We start from the raw sequence: 19647 nt of genomic DNA on the forward strand, positions 1-19647 counted from the left end.
GGTACAGGGTAAGAGATAGCAATCTAGTTTCATTCTTCTGTATGTGGAAATCCAGTTTATGCAAAATTGTACTGTGGTCCCTGTGAGGTCCCATGATGCACAAAACAGACATAATTATGTTCATAGAACTCTATGTTATTTAGAAAGATTAATCCACAAAGTGTAGGGGGCAGAATCCAGGAGAGTAGCTTGGTTGTGAAGTGAGGAAAGACTTCCAAGAGAAAGGTTCTGATTCTTAAGGTGGAAATATTGGGCCCCTGTAGTGAGGGGCGAGCTACTGTGAACAGATACCTGCAGAAGGGTGTGGAGGGGTGTGTGGTGGCCAAGGGTCTGAGGTTCTTAGAAACCTGTAGGCTGAAGCTGCAGGGCTATGCTGTTTGGACTTGCCATAGGGATTTTGAGCAGAGAGAGACTTCATGTGGGAGACTCGAGACTTTCTTAAACCCAAAAGGTCCAGAAGACAGAACATTTCTAATAAAATCCAAAGAAGATGGTCTGTAGCTACCCAGCAGCTCGGGCAGTACTGGTGTATTCAGGAGGCCAGAGAGAGATCACAATGGCCACTAAGGCAGGATGGAGAAACAGTTTCTCCTTTAACCTTTTCTGTATCCAAGGATGGATCATCACAGATGGATCGCACCCTGTTCTAGGTGACCCAGACATATTCCTTAGCTGCAGAGAACAACATGGCAGGGGCCAGCAGATGATGGTGGATAGCAATGGGAGTCTTGAAAAGCATGCTTTAGGAAAGTTATGGAGCCTGTGTCCTGTCTCCACTGCTCACTGGTCCAAGTTGGTCTCGGTTTTAAGTCTTGTAAAGCAGGGATAATGTGAGGTGTATGAACATCAGTGGCCGTTTTACATAGATCTCAGGGTTCCTGGTTGTTAAAAATAGAGTCGTGATACTTTTGTTGTGTATTAATAATAAACATAAAACATAAAAAGCCCCACAAATATCATTAAAGGATTTGGGAGCAACATAATTTTGCTCACCTTTTAACACATTGCAGTGGATTTTGGGTGTCAGTAGGAACATAGTCACCTGCCACCAAGTTGACTGACTCTTTACCCAGGACCACCCAGACAGGGTGAGGGCCATTACAAGGCCCCAAGTCCTGACCAAGTTTTTGTGTATCTCAGCACATTCCAGCAGTCACATGGAAAGAAGGCAGGGCAGGGTGGGACAAACCCTCCTTCTGGCTGGAGGATTGTCTCATGCAGACACAGTGATGGAGGCTGTCAGTCTCCGATCTGTCCAGGAGGTGACTGGGCCTTTCAGACCTTTCTTCCTCAGCCTTTGGGTGATGTGTGGCCCAGAAACCTGAGGGTGTTCTGTGTCCAGAGTCTAGACAATGATGACAGTGAACTTCTGGGAGCACGGATCTGGTGGAAGCAGCTTCCTATCAAGGGTAAGAATAGGAAGTAACTGTCTCAGGGCAGTGCCGAGACAGGGGCACAAGGGAAGAGCTCATGGGCCTGGCAAGGAACTTCCCTTTGGAAACCTGAAAAATGCCTGGAGCCTCAACTGCACAGAAATGGAAGCCTCAGGCCATAGTGTAGCCTGCAGGGCTGCTACTGGCCATCTCAAACTGGGAACACCACCTGAGCTTGCACACTGAGGATCTGAGAGTCCTTGATGCCCGCACTTCCTGTTCTGAACATCATTCCCGTCTTAGCTGTTGACTCCCCATAGGCTTCTAGGAAGCATTATCTCCAGTTAGGAACAAATAAGGGGAAGGGGACCTAAAAGGGAGAAGACACCTGCTAAAGGGAAGAGGGGCTGCATGGATGGTGGAGTGGAGGGCTGGCACCTAAAAGCCTGTGGAGGATTCTTCAGGCGTCCTTAGGTGTTTCTGGCATTTCTTATTCACACATCTGAATCTCATCTGAGGTCAGCTGAGTGACAGCTCACCATCTTCCAAGGTCCGTCTTCGGATCTGGTGACCTTTGAACCACCCAATAACCACAGAAGATAATCAGCTGAGGGTGTGGGGGATTGCTCCGTAGGAAAGAATGTTATTAGGACACTGAGGAGTAGCTGAGCAGGTGCTGGGTTGTGTGCACACACACCTGGAAAAGACAAGCTCCCTTGTCATGAACAAGAAGTCACGTGTGCGTATGCAGCTGCACAGGCATCACCTTCCCTTGGTCCTGCTTGCTCATTTCTTCTCAGCTGTTAGAACTCGAGCAACACTGGCCCTGAAAAAATACGTGTGGAAACAGCTTCTGTGTTTTGTGATCTTACTGGCTTTTTAAATTTAGTTTTTAGTTTTGAGATTATAATATAATAACAACATTACTCCTCTCCCCTTCCTCTCTCCACCCCCATGCACCTCTCCCTGCTCTCTGTTATTACATGCACATATGTGTATACAGATATTCCAAACCTCTAGATTGGTGGACAATGATTTTCGGGTTGTCTTTGAGGTGGACCTGGAAGTGATTCCCATTGAAGTGAAGGTAAGAACGAGCCATCCTCTGCTGCTAAATATCAGGGTAGATCAAGGGAGGCACATCAGCTGCTGCTTGTGGAGGTGAGACAGCCAACGGTCTTGCCTTTCTAAATGTCATAGTCCTGGTTCTGGAAAGAGGTGAGTTTATATGAGATATTCTCTCTGTCTCTCTGTCTCTGTCTCTCTCTCTCTCACACACACACATACACTTTGTTCTTGTTCCCTTGCACCATGGCTTTCCTTCATATTTCTTCTCTTGTTGGTTCCCTTCCCCCCTCCACATGCTTCCTGTCAATCACAGGCTGGTTTGAAGAAGGTGGGATATGCCCAGTGTTCCTGCTTCCTCTCTTAATTCTATGACCCCATTTGGCCTCAGTGTGGGCTGAGATTGGTGCGGAGAAAATGGCAACCCATCTGTGCTCCCACCCTTCCCAGGGATGTTGCAAGCTCACTATATTACTTATGTCCCACAGCTGTGATAAAACACCATGGCCAAAAGTGACTCGTGGAAAAATAGAATTAATTTTGGTTTATGGCTCTAGAAGGGGAAGCCACAATGGTGGGAGAGGCAAAGCAGGCAGCCAGGGCAGAAAGCGAAGAGAGCACGTCTTCAACCACTACAAATGCAGTGCAGAGAAAGGAAGGATTGAACCTATCTTAGTCCATGCACTTACATTTCCTCAGGGGCTTTTGTAGTTTTTCAGGCTGGGTTCTCCTAGTGCCCAAGTTAGCCTTCTACTCACTCTGTAGCTACACAGCTCCCAAACTTGGAATCTTCTTACCTTAGTTTCCGGAGTAGCTGAACTTCAGATCTGAGACACCATATACTCTTCTTCATGGTTACAAGCTTTTCTAGCCTTCAGGAGTCAGTGGGAGCTTTCCTGCCCTCCTCTTTCCAGGCCCCTGCAGTTCATGTTCCTGACTCTAGGTGGCAGAAGCCCCTTCAGGTCCCACCTTAGTCCTGGGGTCTGAGCAGAAGGTCAACTCTGAACTGAGGCTGAAGTCGGAATGTTGCTTCATAATTAGCAGAGCAATTTGCAGCCTAAGTCAGCAGAGAAGCCCCGGGGCGCGCACAGTGTCTGAGGCACATTCCTATTTCCCAATCAAGGAGAATGCGTGCAGTCTCTTTCATGCTGTAGCCTGAGGTCACACCATCTAGACACTTGGCTTCATTTCCTTCCCCCTCATTTCTCCTGACCTTTCTTTTTATTCACCCTGCTTTGGCTCAGATGCACCAATGGGTCTAGTCAGAGTGAGAGATCAAGTGTCCACCCGAATAAAGACTCTTCTGTGTCCACTGGCTGGACATTGGCCTCACTGTCCACATGCCGTTTGGCCACAGCCCGACTTTCTTATAAATGTGTGAAGGGTCAGAATGAAAAGGGTTCAGACAGAACCTCCAGTCTGATGGGCTGTTTGTACAGGAGCTAACGGTCCCAAGGCGGGAGGCAGGGAAAGGGGGAACACTTACTGATCACCTGCTCTTTGTACGTTCTATGCTAATTGTTTGGCGACCCTGACTACTTCATCTCATAATCCTAGGGAGGGCACTCCTAGTTACTTTGCAGGCAAAGGACACATAATTGAGACAGAAAAAGTACCTTTACTTTTGCATGATGATGGCTGAATACCTAACAGAAACAATTTCAGGGGAAGGAGAGAGTTTGTTTCGGCTCATGGTTTTAGTGGGTTCAAACCATCGTGGCAGGGAGGTCGTGGTAGAGCCGAGACGTTCATGTCAAACCAGAAAGCAGGTGAAGAGAAGGCTTGTGCTCAACTGGCTCCCTCTGTTCTTCTTTCTATCCTTTGTAGGCCCCCCACTCCATAAGCTGGAGCCACTTGCATCCAGGGGATGTCTTCACCCTTGGTTAGTCCTCTCTGGAAATTCCCTCACAGGCATACTCACTGGTGTGCTTGTCATCTGCTAGGCGATTTTCAATCAGCCAAGGCGACTTGAAGATTGGCCATCCCATTAAGGCCACCCATGGACCACAGGATGAGGGCAGGACATTTGGCTCATGAGTTTATTCTGTGGGTAAATCCGTGTCAAGGACCCAGAAAGCTGAACAAGCACAGACTGGGAGACTGGCTCTCTTACTCTGTCATTGCTCTTCATCAGCAAGTGGAACAGCCCTGACTTCTGGACACACACACACACACACACACACACAAATACATGGTATCAGAAAGATGGATTCTTCCCTCTTCATAAGTTTTTCCCTGCCAATGACTCTTTAATAAAGCTAATAGCCATCACTAATTAGACTTAGTGGTTGTCAAATAAGAAGATAGAAGGAGGGAGGGGGCATGTTCTGGGGAATATGGGAGGAGTTGGAGGGTCAATAGGGAATGGATACGATCAAATTTCATTCTAACGTGTATGAGAATCTCAAGAACAAAGACAAATTGTCTTTAAAAGAACCCGTAAAGACACCGCCTCTCGTTAAGCACGTACTTGGGCAGTGGGCCGTCACTTTTTGTCTGTGTTTGCCTAGCCGTGGGATCTCACACTAAACCCAGATGGGGTGAGGGGTTTAGCACATACTTATCATCTGGGCCTTGGTCTTCAGTGGCTGCATGTGGCTCTGATATATGTCACAGATGCACCCAGGACTGCTCTTGTATACTGCCATGTGCCACTTCCTCCATGGGCTTGTTCCTCTCTTTCTGACGTTTCTTACTCGGCCCTTATGTCTTCCCATCTCAGAGTTGGTGCTGGCTGGTCTCCTTGCTCACTGAGATAGGGTCTTAGGTTTTTGGACATAGAACTCTGTTCCTTGGAGCCACAGGTACACTTCTGGCCTCCTGGTAATGACTGTGACTGGCCTAGGCGCAGAAGAGGAGGGCTCTGCACATGGTCTTTGTTTGTTTGTTTGTTTATTGTCATAACACCTGAATGCTACAGAGTGAACACAGATAGAAGTTTATTTATCTTTCTGGTTCTGGAGGGAAGAGGTATGACATCTGTTGGCAAGGCTCATCCTACTTCATAGAGTGAGAAAGGCCATTACACACTGGCAAAATAGAGCAAGGGTCCCAACTTAGCTTTCTCTGCTTCCCGTCAAGCCACTAATGCTATCACAGAGGACTTGGCCCTCATGACTCCATCCAATTCCGCCTGTCCTCCAAAGGCCACACCTATAAATCCCTGTAAGTTTGAAGATTAGGTTTCTTGGAGGTTACACATATCAAGACACAGATCCAGTGCTACAGTAGGAACATCTCCAACTTGTGCCCTTCCCTGAGTCTTGAACAGGCTGAATAGACCTTAAATGTTTGCTACAGCTGATCTTCTGCCTCCAACCTAGGTGGAGTCTTCTGCCAGGCAGCACCTGCAATTTTCTACAGGAGCAGGCTGCCTGCTGATCTTAAACAACATAATCCAGCTAAAATAAAGCAACATAGTCCTGCCGAACAAAGGATCCCTATATAAACACAGTGCTAAATATTAAACTGTGAGCCTTGGTCAGAAACCTTTGTCTTGGCTTCATTCTTCTCTCACCTGTTCTTTTCCATCTCCAGCCACCCTTTCAGGTACCCAGTTCATCCATGGCAGCTGGATAGCAACCCCCACTCACTTGGCACATATCTGCTTCTAACTATCTTCTTGGCTCTAGGAAACTTGCTGATCATCCTGTCTAAAAGCCTGCACCTCCTTATAATTCTGTTTACTTCAAGACAAACAATTACACATTCCCATTTTTTTCTTGGGCAGCTTGGAGTAAGAACATTGCCCAGTTCTGTGTGTCTGGACATGAGATGAATCTTCAAGCACAGCTGCTTCTCACACTGCAGATGCTCAGGGAAAGGAAACCGAGTCATGGTGCCAGTGTGAGAATGCTATGTGGACCTTGAAACAAACACTAACGGACCAGAGAGGTTTAGGGATATAGTCTGGCTTCTGTTGGAAGGACTCCAGGTGCAGGCTGAGAGAGGACTCTGGTGAGGGGATGCTGTCCTCTGTCTCTCCCAGAGGATCACCCATTTTTTGGCTCACTTGTCTTGCCTTTGTTTTTCATCCAGTGCCATCGTTTGAGTCCACGATGATAATTAAACTAGAGAGGGCCTGAAGAGCAAACCCAGATCACAGCTTTGACCTGGAAACTTTCTGTCTGTTGTGAAAACAGGCACAAGACCTGAGAAGTGAGGTGAGGCTGGGTAAGGCCTTCTAGGCCACAAGAGCTTCAACTCAAAAGCTATGGGAACATTTTTGATGGGATTTTAGGAGGCAAAGGATATAGTGAGACTTGCATTTCTGCTTTCAAGTGAGTTATTTAAAGGGCATCTATAGGCTAGAGGCAGAGAGGATGTTGATCTGGATAAGTTAATGGTGGCAACAGGGTGTAGATGGTGAACCTGAGGATAGAGTGGGAAGATGGAGGAGAGCCCTGGAGGCCAAGGTGCAAATCCATTATCTCTCTGGAGTATCTGTTCAACTTACCACAAAGTATGAATTAGTGGCCACTAATGCTGGTCTGGGCATTTATTCTAACCCTGTCTTTGCACAAGAGCATCCTGCAATGCCATGCAAGAGGATTGATGAGAGTCACAGTCAAGACCGAGATTCCTGTAGACTCATGGGAACATCGGGGCTTGCTCCTATTCCTTTTGTGTTCTTAGAACAGAAGGCTCCAGACTGGGTAGTTTATATGCAGTAGTAATTTGTTTGACTCATGGTTCTGGAGGCTGGAAAGTCAAATACATAAATATCAGTGTTTAAAGAATGGCTTCTTGCTGAGTCATTTGATGACAGATAGCAGAAGGAATGAGAGAGAGAGAGAGAGAGAGGTAGAGAGAGAGAGAGAGAGGTAGAGAGAGAGAGAGAGAGGTAGAGAGAGAGAGAGAAGCGAGAGAAGGCCCAGATGACTTACAAGTATTTACATATTTTTACTCTGTGTGTATGAGTGCTTTGCCAACACGTGCACTGCTTGTGTGCCTTGTGCCTGTGGAGCATGGAGAGGGTAGGGCACTGAGTCCCTGGGAACTGGAGTTCTAGACATTTGTGGGCTACCGTGTCGGGGCAGGACATTGAACCCAAGTCCTCTGGAGAAGCAGTTTGTACTCTTAATCATCTTTCCAGCCTTCAACCTGTTTTTACAATAATCCAACTCTCTCGTTAAGGATCTGAACCCAATCTCAAAGGCCTAATGACCTCCCAGTATCCTGTAGCTAGTCCCAGGGATGCCCCCCCCCCACTGATTTTACTTCTGTCTCTTAGCCCTCACTCACCTCTCACCCCCTCCCCACACCTGATCCCCACCCCAGTTCTCCTCCCCACCTCTTCCCCCACTCTGTTCCCTCCCTCCCTTCCTTTCTCCCTCCCTTCTTTCCTCCCTCCCTCCCTTCTTCCTTCCTCCCTTCCTCCCTCTCTCCCCTCCCTATGTCTATTTTATTTCCCCTTCTGAGTGAGATTCAAGCATCCTCCCTTAGACCCTTCTTGTTACTTAGCTTCTTTGGGTATGTGGATTATAACATACTTATCCTGTACTTTATGGCTAACATCCACTTATAAGTGAGTACATGCCATGCATGTCTTTCTGGGTCTGGGTTACCTCATTCAGGATGATATTTTCTAGTTTCTTCCATTTGCCTGCAATTTTCATGATGTCCTTGTTTTTAATAGCTGAGTATTAGTTCATTGTGTAAATGTACCACATTTTTATCAGTTTTTTGGTTGGTGGACATCTGGGTTGTTTCCAGTTTCTGGCTATTATGAATAAAGCTGCTATGAACATGTGTCCTTGTGGTATGGTGGAGAATCTTTGGGGTATATGCCTAGGAGTGGTATAGTTGGGTCTAGAGGTAGAATTATTCTCAATTTTCTGAGGAACTGTCAGATTGATTTCCAAAGTGGTTATGCAAACTTGTACGCCCACCAACAATGGAGGAGTGCTCCTTTTGCTCTACACCCTCACCAAGATGAGCTGTCACTTGAGGTTTTGATCTTAGCCATCCTGACAGGTGTAAGGTGGAATCTCAGAGTCATTTTGACTTGGATTTCCCTGATGACTAAAGGTGTTCAATATTTCTTTAAGTGCTATTTGGCCGTTCAAGATTCCTCTGTTGAGAATTTTCTGTTTAGCCCTGGGCTCCATTTTTTAAATTGGGTTATTTGGCTGTTGGTGTCTAATTTCTCGAGTTCTTTACATATTTTGGATATTAGCCCTTTGTCAGTTATAGGGTTGGAAAAGATCTTTCCCCATTCTGTAGCCTGCTGTTCTGTCCTATTGATAGTGTTGTTTGCCTTATAGAAGCTTTACAGTTTATGAGGTCCTGTTTATGAATTGTTGATCTTAGAGCTTGAACCATTGGTGTTCTGTTCAGGAAGTTGCCTCCTATACCAATGAGTTTAAGAATATACCCCACTTTCTCTTCTATTAGATTTTGTGTATCCAGTTTTATGTTGAGGTCTTTGATCCATTTGAACTTGAGTTTAGTGCACGGTGATAAGTATGGATCTTTTTTCATTCTTCTACATGCAGACATCCAGTTAAACCAAAATCATTTGTTGAAGATGCTTTCTTTTTTCCATTGTATGTCTTTGGCTTCTTTGGAAAAATCAGGTGTCTGTAAGTGTGTGGATTCATTTCTGGGACTTGGCCATGAGTTTATTGGTTATCCTGTGTGGTTTTATGCCAATACCATACAGTTTTTATGACTATTCCTCTGTAGTACTGCTTAAAATCATGGATAATGATACCACCAGAAGTTCTTTTTATCATACAGGATTGTTTTAGCTATCCTGAGCTTTCTGTTTTGCATATGAAGTTGAGAATTGCTCTTTCAAGCTCTGTAAAGAATTGTGCTGGAATTTTGATGGAAATGTCTTTGACTCTGTAGACTGATTTAGTAAGATGGCCATTTTCACTATCCTAATGCTAGTGATCCCTGAGCATGGGAGATTGTTCCATCTTCTCATTTCTTCAATTTTTTTTTTCTTCAGAGACTTGAAGTTCTTGTCATACAGGTCTTTCACTTGCATGATTAGGGTAAAACCAAGATATTTTATATTATTTGTGGCTATTGTGAACATTACTGTCTCCCTAATATCTTTCAGACCATTTATCATTTGCATAAAGGAGGGATACTGATTTTTTTTTTAGTTAAATTTGTATCCAGTCACTTTTTTATCAGCTGTGGGAGTTCTCTGATAGAATTTTTGGGGTCACTGATGTATACTATAATATCATCTGTGAATAGCGATATGTTGGCTTCTTCTTTTCCAATTTGTATTCCCTTGATCTCCTTTAGTTGTTTTATTGCTCTATCTAGAACTTCAAGCGCTATATTGAATAGATACAGAAAGAGTAGGCAGCATTGTCTCTGATTTTAGTGGAATTGTTTTATGTTTTTTTCTACCTAATTTGATGTTGACCATTGGCTTGTTGTAAATGCCTTTGTTGTGTTTAGGTAGCTGGTTTGTATCCATGATTTATCTAAGACTTTTAACTTGGATTTTGTCAAAGGATTTTTCAGTATCTATTGAGATGATCATGTGTGCTTTTTCCCTTTCAGTTGTTTCTATGGTGGATTATATTGATGGATTTTAATATATTGACCCATCCTTGTATCTCTGGGACAAAGCTTAATCTATCATGGTGGATGTTGTTTTTGATGTGCTCTTGAGTTTGATTTACAAGTATTTTATTGAGTATGTTAGCATCAGTTTTATGAGGGACGCTGGTTGGAAATTGTCTTCTTTGTGGAGTCTTTCTGTGGTTTAGGTATCAAGGTGATTGTTGCCTCACAGAATGAGTTTGGCAGTGTTTCTTCTTTCTATTTTGTTGACTAGTTTGAGGTGTATTGGTATTAGCTTCTCTCTGAAATTCTTGTAGCATACTGTGCTAAAACCATCTGTGCCTGGGCTTCCCACCCTCCCACCCCCGGTTGGGAGATCTAAACGGCTGCTTCCATTTCCTTAGGGAATATAGAATTATTTACATTGTTTACCTGGTTTTGATTTAAGTTTGGTAAGTGGCATCTATCAAGAAAATTGTCCATTTGGTTAAAATTTACCAATTATGTGGAGTATAAGCTTTTGAAGTAAGATCTAATGATTCTTTGGATTTCCTCAGAGTCTGTTGTTATATCTTCCTTTTCATTTCTAATTTTGTTAATTTGGATAATGTCTCTCTGTCTTTTAGTTAGTTTGGCTAACACCAATTTCTTCACTAAGTAGAGTCACTTAGTGCTATGAACTTTCCTCTTAGCACAGCTTTCATTGTATCCTGTAAGTTTGGGTATGTTGTGCTTTCAATTTCATTGAATTCTAGAAAGTCTTTAATTTATTTCTTTTTTTTTATTCCTGGCCCAGTGATCATTGACTAGTGAGTTGTTCAATTTCCATGAGTTTGGAGGCTTTCTGTTGTTGTTGAAGTCCAGCTTTAATCCGTAGAGATCTGATAAGATAGATGGGGTTATTTCAATCTTCGTGTTATTTCAATATCCGTTGAGGCTTGTTCTGTGTTCGATTATATGGTTAATTTTGGAGATGGTTCTATGAGGTGAGAAAAAACTATATTATTTTGTATTTGAGTGAAATGTTCTGTAGATATATTATGTCCATTTGATTCATAACATCTGCTAGTTTCATTATCTCTATGTTTAGTTTCTGTCTTGAGAACTTGTCCATTGGTGAGAGTGGTATGTTGGAATGTCCCACTATTAATGTATAGGGCTTGATGTGTGATCTAAGCTTTAGTAATATTTTTTTTATAAATGTGAGTACTCTTACATTTGGGACATAGATGGTCATAATTGAGTAGGCATGTTGGAAGATTTTTCCTTTGATGAGTATGAATGAACTTCCCCATCTCTTTTGATTAATTTTTATTAAAAGTCTATTTTATTAGATATTAGAATGGCTACCCCAGCTTGCTTCTTGGATCTATTTGCTTGGAAAACCTTTTTCCAGTCCTTTACTCTGAGGTAATGCCAAGTCTAGCTTTGTTACTAAGATGTGTTTCTTGTATGCAGCAGTATGATGAGCCTGTTTTTGCATCCAATGTGGTTAGCCTGTGTCTTCTTATTGGGGCATTGAGTCCATTGATGCTGAGATATATTGATAACCAATGATTAATAACCATTAACTCCTGTTATTTTGATGCTGGTCATGGTAGTGTGTGTGTTTGTGTGTGTGTGTGTCTTCTGGTTTTGCTGGTGTGGGGTTATTTATTTTCTGTGTTTTCTTGGGGGTAGTTGGCCACCTTGGGTTGGAGTTTTCCTTTTAGTATCTTCTGAAGGGCTGGATTTGTGGATAGGTATTGCTTAAATTTGTGCCCCCCATGGAATATCTTGTTTTCTTCATCTATGGTGATTAAAAGTTTTGTTGGGTATAGCAGTCTGGGCTGATATCCATGGTCTCCTAGAGTCTGCATGATATCTGACCAGGACCTTCTTTCTGACTTTTAGAGTCTCTTTTGAGAAGTTGGGTATAATTCTGATAGATCTGCCTTTATATGTATTTTACTTTCCCTTTTCTTTTGAAGCTTTTAATAGTCTTTCTTTGTTATGTATATTTAGTGTTTTGATTATTAGAAGGTGGGAGAATTTTCTTTTCTGGTCTAATCTATTTGGTATTCTGTAAGCTTCTTGTATATTCATAGGCATCTCTTTAGGTTGGGGAATTTTCCTTTATGATTTTGTTGAAAATATATCCTGGGACTTGGAGCTGGAGTCTTCTCCTTCTATCCCTATTATTCTTAGGTTTTGTCTTTTCATTGTCCTAGATTTCTTGGATGATTTGTGTCAGAAACTTTTTAGATTTAACATTTTCTTTGACAGATATATTGATTTCTTCAATCATAACTCCTACACCTGAGCTCCTCTCTTTCATCTCTGGTATTCTGTTGGAGATGCTTGTATCTTTGGTTCCTGTTATTTTCCCTAGGTTTTCCATCTCCAGGATTTCCTTAGTTTGTGTTTTCTTTATTGCTTCTATTTTCATTTTTAGGTCTTGAACAGTTTTATTCACTTCCTTAACCCATTTAATTATATTTTCCTGTATTTCTTTAATACAGGGATTTGTTCATTTCATCTTAAAAAACCTTTATTATCTTTATAAGATTGTATTGAAGGATATCTTCTTATGCTTTGACTATGTTAGGATATCCAGGGCTTGCTGTAATGGGATAGCTGGGCTAAGATGGTATCATATTAGCTTGGTTCTTGTTGATGGGGTTCTGACACTGGCCTTTATCTATTTTGTTGTTCCATGTGTTGGATGGATGTTTCTGATGCTAGCAGGACTCCTTGGGGAGGCAGGCAGAGCCTTAGGTCTGACAATGGAGCTTAGGAAGCAACATACTACTCACTTCTGCTGGGTCTGCCCCCAGGTGGGGTTCTGGGGTTCTGAAGGCCTCTTTGGGAAGGAAGATAGAGCCATGGGCCTGATGATGGAGCTCAGGGACCAGAACTCAGCTTACTTCTGTTGTCTATGTCCCAGGTGGACTCAGTAGGCAAGGGATTGGCAGGACAGGGTGTAACTTGGCTGTTCCTGGGCCTTTTCAGTAAGGCAGGCAGAGTCATGGGTCAGATGATGGAGCTCAGGGTCACCTCTGTTGTCTATGTCCCAGGTGGACCTGGCATGTCCTCACATATATCTTTGTCATGCCTATCACTCCTGGAACTCAAGTGTACCTTGAGAGACACTGGCCAATCACCTACAGTCTGTGTCTTACTATGTCCTGTGCATGGTCCAATTATGTTCTCTGTCGTCTGGATAGACATGGTGAGACAGGAGTGCTGTTTTGAAGCAGGTGGTCATTAGGATCCTCACATTCCTGGCCAAAGTCTAACTCTGTTATCTCCCAGATTCTGACAACTCTTGATGTTATCCCTTACCTGATTTTGGGTTCTGCCAGTTCTCAAAGATTGGAGATCATGCTTCTAGCATGCCATGAGCCAGTCACTTGTGAATATTTTCCTTATGGCATCTCATTCCTCATCAAAGAAGCTTCTTTTTGCAACAGATGGAGACTGTTATCGAAAGCCACTGATCAAAATGCAGAAAAAAATAGCCATGGGGTACCAAGCCTAAATTGATATAACACAACACTTATACCTAAGGTTCAAGATCACCATGAAAAAAATGTAAGATTGTAAGACCCAAGGACCAGGACATCTCCCATGAAAATGTGTGTTCTATATATGACATGGAAACTGCATCTAGGAACTCTCAATGATATTGCTGCCCGAACAATGACAACAGTCGAATGGCAGGGTGAATGGGGGCAATCTTACAAGGCCACCCATATGTGAAAAGCTATAGGCAATTAATGGCTACCAAGAGGGGAGAATTATTCTTCCCCAGGGATGAATCACTTAATCGGTTATCCAATCCAAAACTATCTGCTCTAAAAACATATACATATGAGCAACACTAAATAGAGTCAGTAGCTTGTAGTAATATATGTATATATAATAATATAATATCAACTATAATTTTCTTGGAGCTTCACTCCTGCTAGGACTGGGAGAAATATCCATCATTTCTACCACTGAAATTTATTTCACTTAGCCTAAGGGTTTGTAGTGTGTGTGTGTGTGTGTGTGTGTGTTTTGCTTTACTTTGCTTTGCTTTGCTTTGCACAGGATATATGGGAGTACACTTTCCATGGCTGCACTGGCCACCTTTGTCTTGCTTGTCCAATTCTACATGGCCTTTAGCCTGTCCCGTAGTGGGCAGAGTCATGTCTCCATTCTAAGTCTGGTGGAGACTCTTTGCTGGACATGGTTGCAGATAGCTCCCAGGAAGACGCTACCATTTTCTCAGGTGCTGGGGGCGGGGGGGGGGGGTGCAGTGCAAGTCAGTGTCTCACCTTATATGTGCTCTTGAGTGTTGAGATCGAGTCAGTCAGTCTTTCTTTCTTTCGTTCTTCCTTTCTTTCTTTCTTTCTTTCTTTCTTTCTTTCTTTCTTTCTTTCTTTCTTGTTGTTTTTTCTCTGGCTACTTGCTTCCTCTCCTTCACTCACCTTTCCTCCTCTGGGGTGACCTATACCCTATTCTCAAGGAGCCATAGATTTACATCCTATCCTATCTCCTGCTCATATCACTTACATTAGAATGAAGAGCTGCCTTTACACATTTTCAAATTGACAGTAAGTTCGGGGCAAGCAGGAACTGCGTTACACTAATCTGTAATTACCACAGCTGGCAAAGTGCCATGTACTTGTAGGAGTTTGAGACATTCTTATTGAACAGAATTGACTGGAATATCCTGGATGTCCAGATGTGTCTGATCAGAGTTTCTCCCTCTCCCTCTTTTGATGGGTCTAGTTATTTGATTATGTACAAATGAACACGAGTCTCTGTCTAGTGGCATCCTGGAAACATGATCTCAAGTCCATGAGAACTGGCAGAACTCAAAGGCAGGTGAGGGGTAACATCTTGAGTTGTCAGAATCTGGGAGGTAAAGGAATCACATTTTTTTTGGCCATAAAAGGGGAGGTGTAGACAGGCCAGAAAAACTGAACCAACACCCAGTGGGGACTAGAATATTAAATCAGAGTGAGCAAAACCCCAGCATCAATGGGCATGCTCAGTAGTGGCTTAGAGCAAGGCAGCAAGGGAGACAGTGCATGCCTATATCCTCATTGGTCTAATTACATAAACTATGAAAATTGATGGGTCCATCACTGCTTGGGGAAGGTTCACCCCTGCATGGAAGCAGGCCATAGTAGGACCTCCTGGTTCTGCCAAGACTATTCCTTGGAACTAACTCTGAGGCTAACTCATGTGGGCAGCCCAGAGCTTGGAGGAGGACCAAGGAATTAGATGGATATTATAGAAAATCTATGAAGTCAGTCTCCAATTTTAAGCTTTGATTCACTAGTTGCTTGGCCCTAGGATTTCCAATTTATTTTTGTCTTTGGCTGGTTTGATAGGTGACAGGGCTGCAGATGTGCCCCAAGTAGATGCTGTGAAGATGACTGATTCATTGAGGAAAACATTGCATGGTTTCTGCCAAAAGCAACAATAACACTTGGCCAGATTTCCACGTTGCCCTTCTTTCTGAGCATGATTAGTGTGGGGCTGGCTGGTTCTGTAATTTCTTGGAGTGTGCATGTCAGTCTTGTCATCAGCTGAGGTTAGGGGCAGAGGTTTTGTTTTCTATGGCAAGCATTCGTTTTGTCTAAAGCCTGTATGGGGCAGAGAACGGAGGCTCAGTAGTGGGGAGCTTTCTTTGTGTTCTCCAGACCTTGGGCTTGATATCTGGTAGTACAAAATGAAAGAAAACAAAATGCCTCTAAACAACGACAATAGCTAAAACCTAAGCAACCTCCAAATCAGGCACATTGACCTCCACAGAAGACTGATGTCAGGGCCAGGGCACTCTACAGATTACAAACAAACAAACAAACAAACAAACGGATGAATGAGTGAATGAATGAACAACACAGACCTGTGAGTGCTGAGGTCTGTAGTATGTTAACAGCCTGGCCTAACCATGCTTGGGTTTTTACATGGGTGCTGGGTCTCCTATGGTAGCAAAGTAAGAACGCTTGCTTACTGAACCACTTCCCTAGCCCCTCTCTATGAACATCACCACCACCACCACCACCACCATCATCATCATCATCAACAAGAACAACAACAAGAAGCAATTGTTTACTTAACTTAGAAAGTAGTACTAGGTTTCTATATGGTTTTTCCATACATCCTGCTTTGCTTGACCCTCTCCCTACTCCCTCCTTCTCCACACTTATCTCTGTTTAAACTTTTCATGTCATATATTTTACTATTCTTACACCCTGTAAGATTTTCCCCCCACATCCATTCTCCTGCCTCCACCCACCTGAGTACCTCTCACGACTCCCTTCTTGCTTGCTGGTCTCTATAAACATTCACTCAAATTTAAACACAGAAATCTGAAATTCAAAGCTAGGATCTGCATATGACAAAGAACATATGGTCACTGTCTTTTTAGACCTTTATGCTAACTTAGCATAATATTTTCCTGTAAATTTTATTTCTTCGGTGCTGAATAGAATTCTATTGGTCGTGTACCGTATTTTTCTTATCCAAATATCAATTGTTGATGGGAATTTAGACAAATTCCATTTCCTAGTTATGGTGAGGAGCAGCCATGAACATGGGTATGCAGGTATTTCTTTTGTGGGACCCAGAGTTCTTTGTGTTTATGCTCAAGAATACTGTAGCAAGGTCATATGGTAGATCTTCTTTTGGTATTTTGAGGAACCTCAACAGTGACTTCCATAGTAAATGTTCCAGTTTTGTGCTTACAGTACTGTACCAACACTTAAGGAAGAGCCTCCCCAACTGCCCACCCCTTCCTGCCTCCACACCCTTGCCAGAATTTCTTGGCATTTGCTTTCTTGATAACATCTTTTCTGGTTGGGGTGAGGTAGACTCTCAAAGTAGTTTTAACTTGCATTTCCCAGATGACTGATGCTGTTGAACACCTTTAAAGATTTTTATTGAAGGTGGTCTTCACTGCAGTGACTACTCATTTGTCCTTTGCCATTATGAAGTTCAGGGTCCTCTCTCCCATGTGCTGTTGCCAGTGAGAGGTGGGGCCAGCTCTCCAGAGTGCCATAGCCAGTCAGAGGCAAGTCCTGTTTTGCACAGCTTCTGGACATCAACATGGCCCTTGGTGGCTGCCCTGACCAGGGTCGTCCCTGTGTTCTCTAGTGGTAATGTGAGCCATGGACCTCAACACTGACCCCTGCCACTTTATAGCCATGGACCCAGAAATAAGCCTCAGTGGCAGCTCAGGCTAGGACCTCATCATGGCCCCAGGTGTCAGGGCTGGCCACTCACACAAGGCTACTCCTCTCTGCCCTCAAGTCTCCAGTTCCATCTCTCTTCATAATGCTCAGGCTGCTCTATTTCTCTTTGTCTCTTTCTGACCACCACATACTTGCACGTTGTGGTGGCTTCCGCCTCAGGCTGGACACACAGCTGGCAGACACTGGGTGACAACCTTTGTCCAGGCTGAATGGCATGGAGGCAAGTTGGTGTCCCTGCCTGTACCATGTGAGAAGGGCAGATCTATGGGTAGTAAGGTAGCCCATAGGTCTCTCTCTGTCTTCCTCCTCCCATGATGTGCTATGTGGTGGTAGTGGGGCAGAGGGCAGGTCTGTGTGCATCTTTTCCTGCCTGCACCATGTGGCACGGCTGACTTCAGGCTAGGATGAACAAAGGACTGCCAACTTGCCTTGCCTCTGACTGACAGAAGAACACCACCACCAATAAGGTGTTTCTTTGCCCATTGCCAGGAAGTTATTGATTGTTTTAGTTCGAACTCTGACATGGATTTTGTTTGTGTTGGTTGTGGAAAATATGTAAAAAAATATTTGATACTGAAAGTGTAAAATTCAATGTGAAACATCACAGCTTCTGTTTTGAATGACAACTACAACCAGATAGAAGTTTATTAATTTATATAGACTTTGGGTCTGGTTAATTTTTTGTGTTATATGTTAATTTGCAAGTTTATTTTTATAATTTTTATAATTGGAAAGTTTAATATTTTATAAAGAAAAAAATCAACAACAACAACTAAAGCCAAACCCAACCTGCTGTAGATGTCAACATCCAAGTTTTCAAGTTATACTATAGAACTCTGGTAATAAAAACATCAAGGTACAGACAGGCATTAAAACAGCCATCAAGGGAACAGAACTGAAGACCAACTCCTAAGCCCACACTCCTACAGACATCTGATTTTCTAAAAATTTCCAACAATACATGTCAGAGAATTGAACAGGATTTGACAATATAGGCAGTAAGAACAATAATTAATAAAGGAGACCTCATGAAACCAATGACAAAAAAGCCTTTACACCAAAGGATATCACAATTTGAGTGAAGAGACAGCCTACAGAATGGGGGAAAATCTTTATAAACTATACATTACATCACACAAAGAACTAAAAACCCCAAACATCTTGGAGCCAGAGCAATGGCTTAGCAGGTAGGAACACTTGCCATTCATGTAGAAGACCTGGGTTTGGTTCTCAGCACCCACATGGTGTTATAACCATCTGAAACTCCAGTTTTAGGTGATCTGACACCCTCTTGAACCTCTGAAGATACCAGGCATGTGGGTGGTACATATACCTTAGTGAAAACAAAAAAGTCACATGTATAAAATAAAAATGAATAAATCTTAACACTACAACAAAACCCCCCAAACATCGTCACAACAACAACAACCAACTCAATTTTAAAAATGAGGCATGGAACTAAACAGTTCTCAAATGTTGAAGTAAAAATGGCTGAGAAATACTTTTTAAAAAAATGTTCAACTCCTTAGCCATTAGTGAAATGCAAATTTAAAGTACTTTGGCATTTCATTTGCCTCAATCAGAAGGGCTCAGATTTAGAAACAAAAGATGGCAAATGCTGGCGTAAGGGTAGGGAAGGGGAATCATTTATTCACTGCTGGTGGGAGTGCAAGAAGGTGTGGCCACCATGGAAACCAGTGTGGTGGTTCCCCAAGAAGTTAAATGGAGATCTGCTACAAGATACAGCTCTACTACACTTGGGTACACACTCAAATGACTCCATGTCCTACCACAGAAATACATGTTCATTTATGTTCATTTGCTGATCGATTCACAGTATAGAGAAAATGGTGACAAATTAAATGTCCACCAACTGATAAATGAAAAATAAAAATATCATACATGTACTCGATGGAATATTCTTTAGCTCTCAAAAAACAAACTCTGATATTCACAGGTAGATGAATGGATATGGAAACAATCATTCTGGGTGAGGTAATCCAGGCCCAGAAAGACAAATGCCACGTGCTTTCTCCTGGCTGTGAATATTAGCTTTGAGTCTTCAGATATGTGTGTTTTATTTGAAATAACCATGGAGGTTAGTAAATGAGTAAAGGACCATGGGGGACATTCATGATAAGGGAGAGAAAATGAAGTACAATAAAGGCTTAAAGGGGTAACAGAGCAGGAAGGATGGGGGTGGGGGATGTGTGGGTGCTGAAGAAGTTGGAATTCAAGAAGGAATACATAACAATAAAGATTTTTTAAAAAAATGTCATATGAAATCCTACTTACTGAAATGTGTGTGTGTGTGTGTGTGAGAGAGAGAGAGAGAGAGAGAGAGAGAGAGAGACAGAGAGACAGAGACAGACAGAGATACAGAGACAGAGACAGAGACAGCATCAAGTGCCTATACTAACAAATAAAAATTCCAATGCCAGGAA

At 42.9% G+C, this 19647-nt stretch overlaps 1 long non-coding RNA gene across 2 annotated transcripts; it reads right to left on the reverse strand.

Moving 5' to 3' along the window:
• Positions 1-12: 12 nt before the first annotated feature.
• Positions 13-3540, reverse strand: Gm36788. 2 transcript variants are annotated; one of them, XR_377977.3, is made up of 4 exons: positions 3236-3540; positions 2388-2581; positions 2071-2199; positions 13-1400 (listed from the first exon to the last, which is right to left on the reverse strand). It is a non-coding gene; the product is annotated as a predicted gene, 36788 (long non-coding RNA). The 2 variants fall into 2 exon arrangements; XR_377976.3 differs by having other exon boundaries at positions 13-2199.
• Between the last annotated feature and the right edge of the window lie 16107 nt (positions 3541-19647).

Source organism: Mus musculus, chromosome 6 (genome assembly GCF_000001635.26).
Source record: "Mus musculus strain C57BL/6J chromosome 6, GRCm38.p6 C57BL/6J".
NCBI lineage: Eukaryota > Metazoa > Chordata > Mammalia > Rodentia > Muridae > Mus > Mus musculus.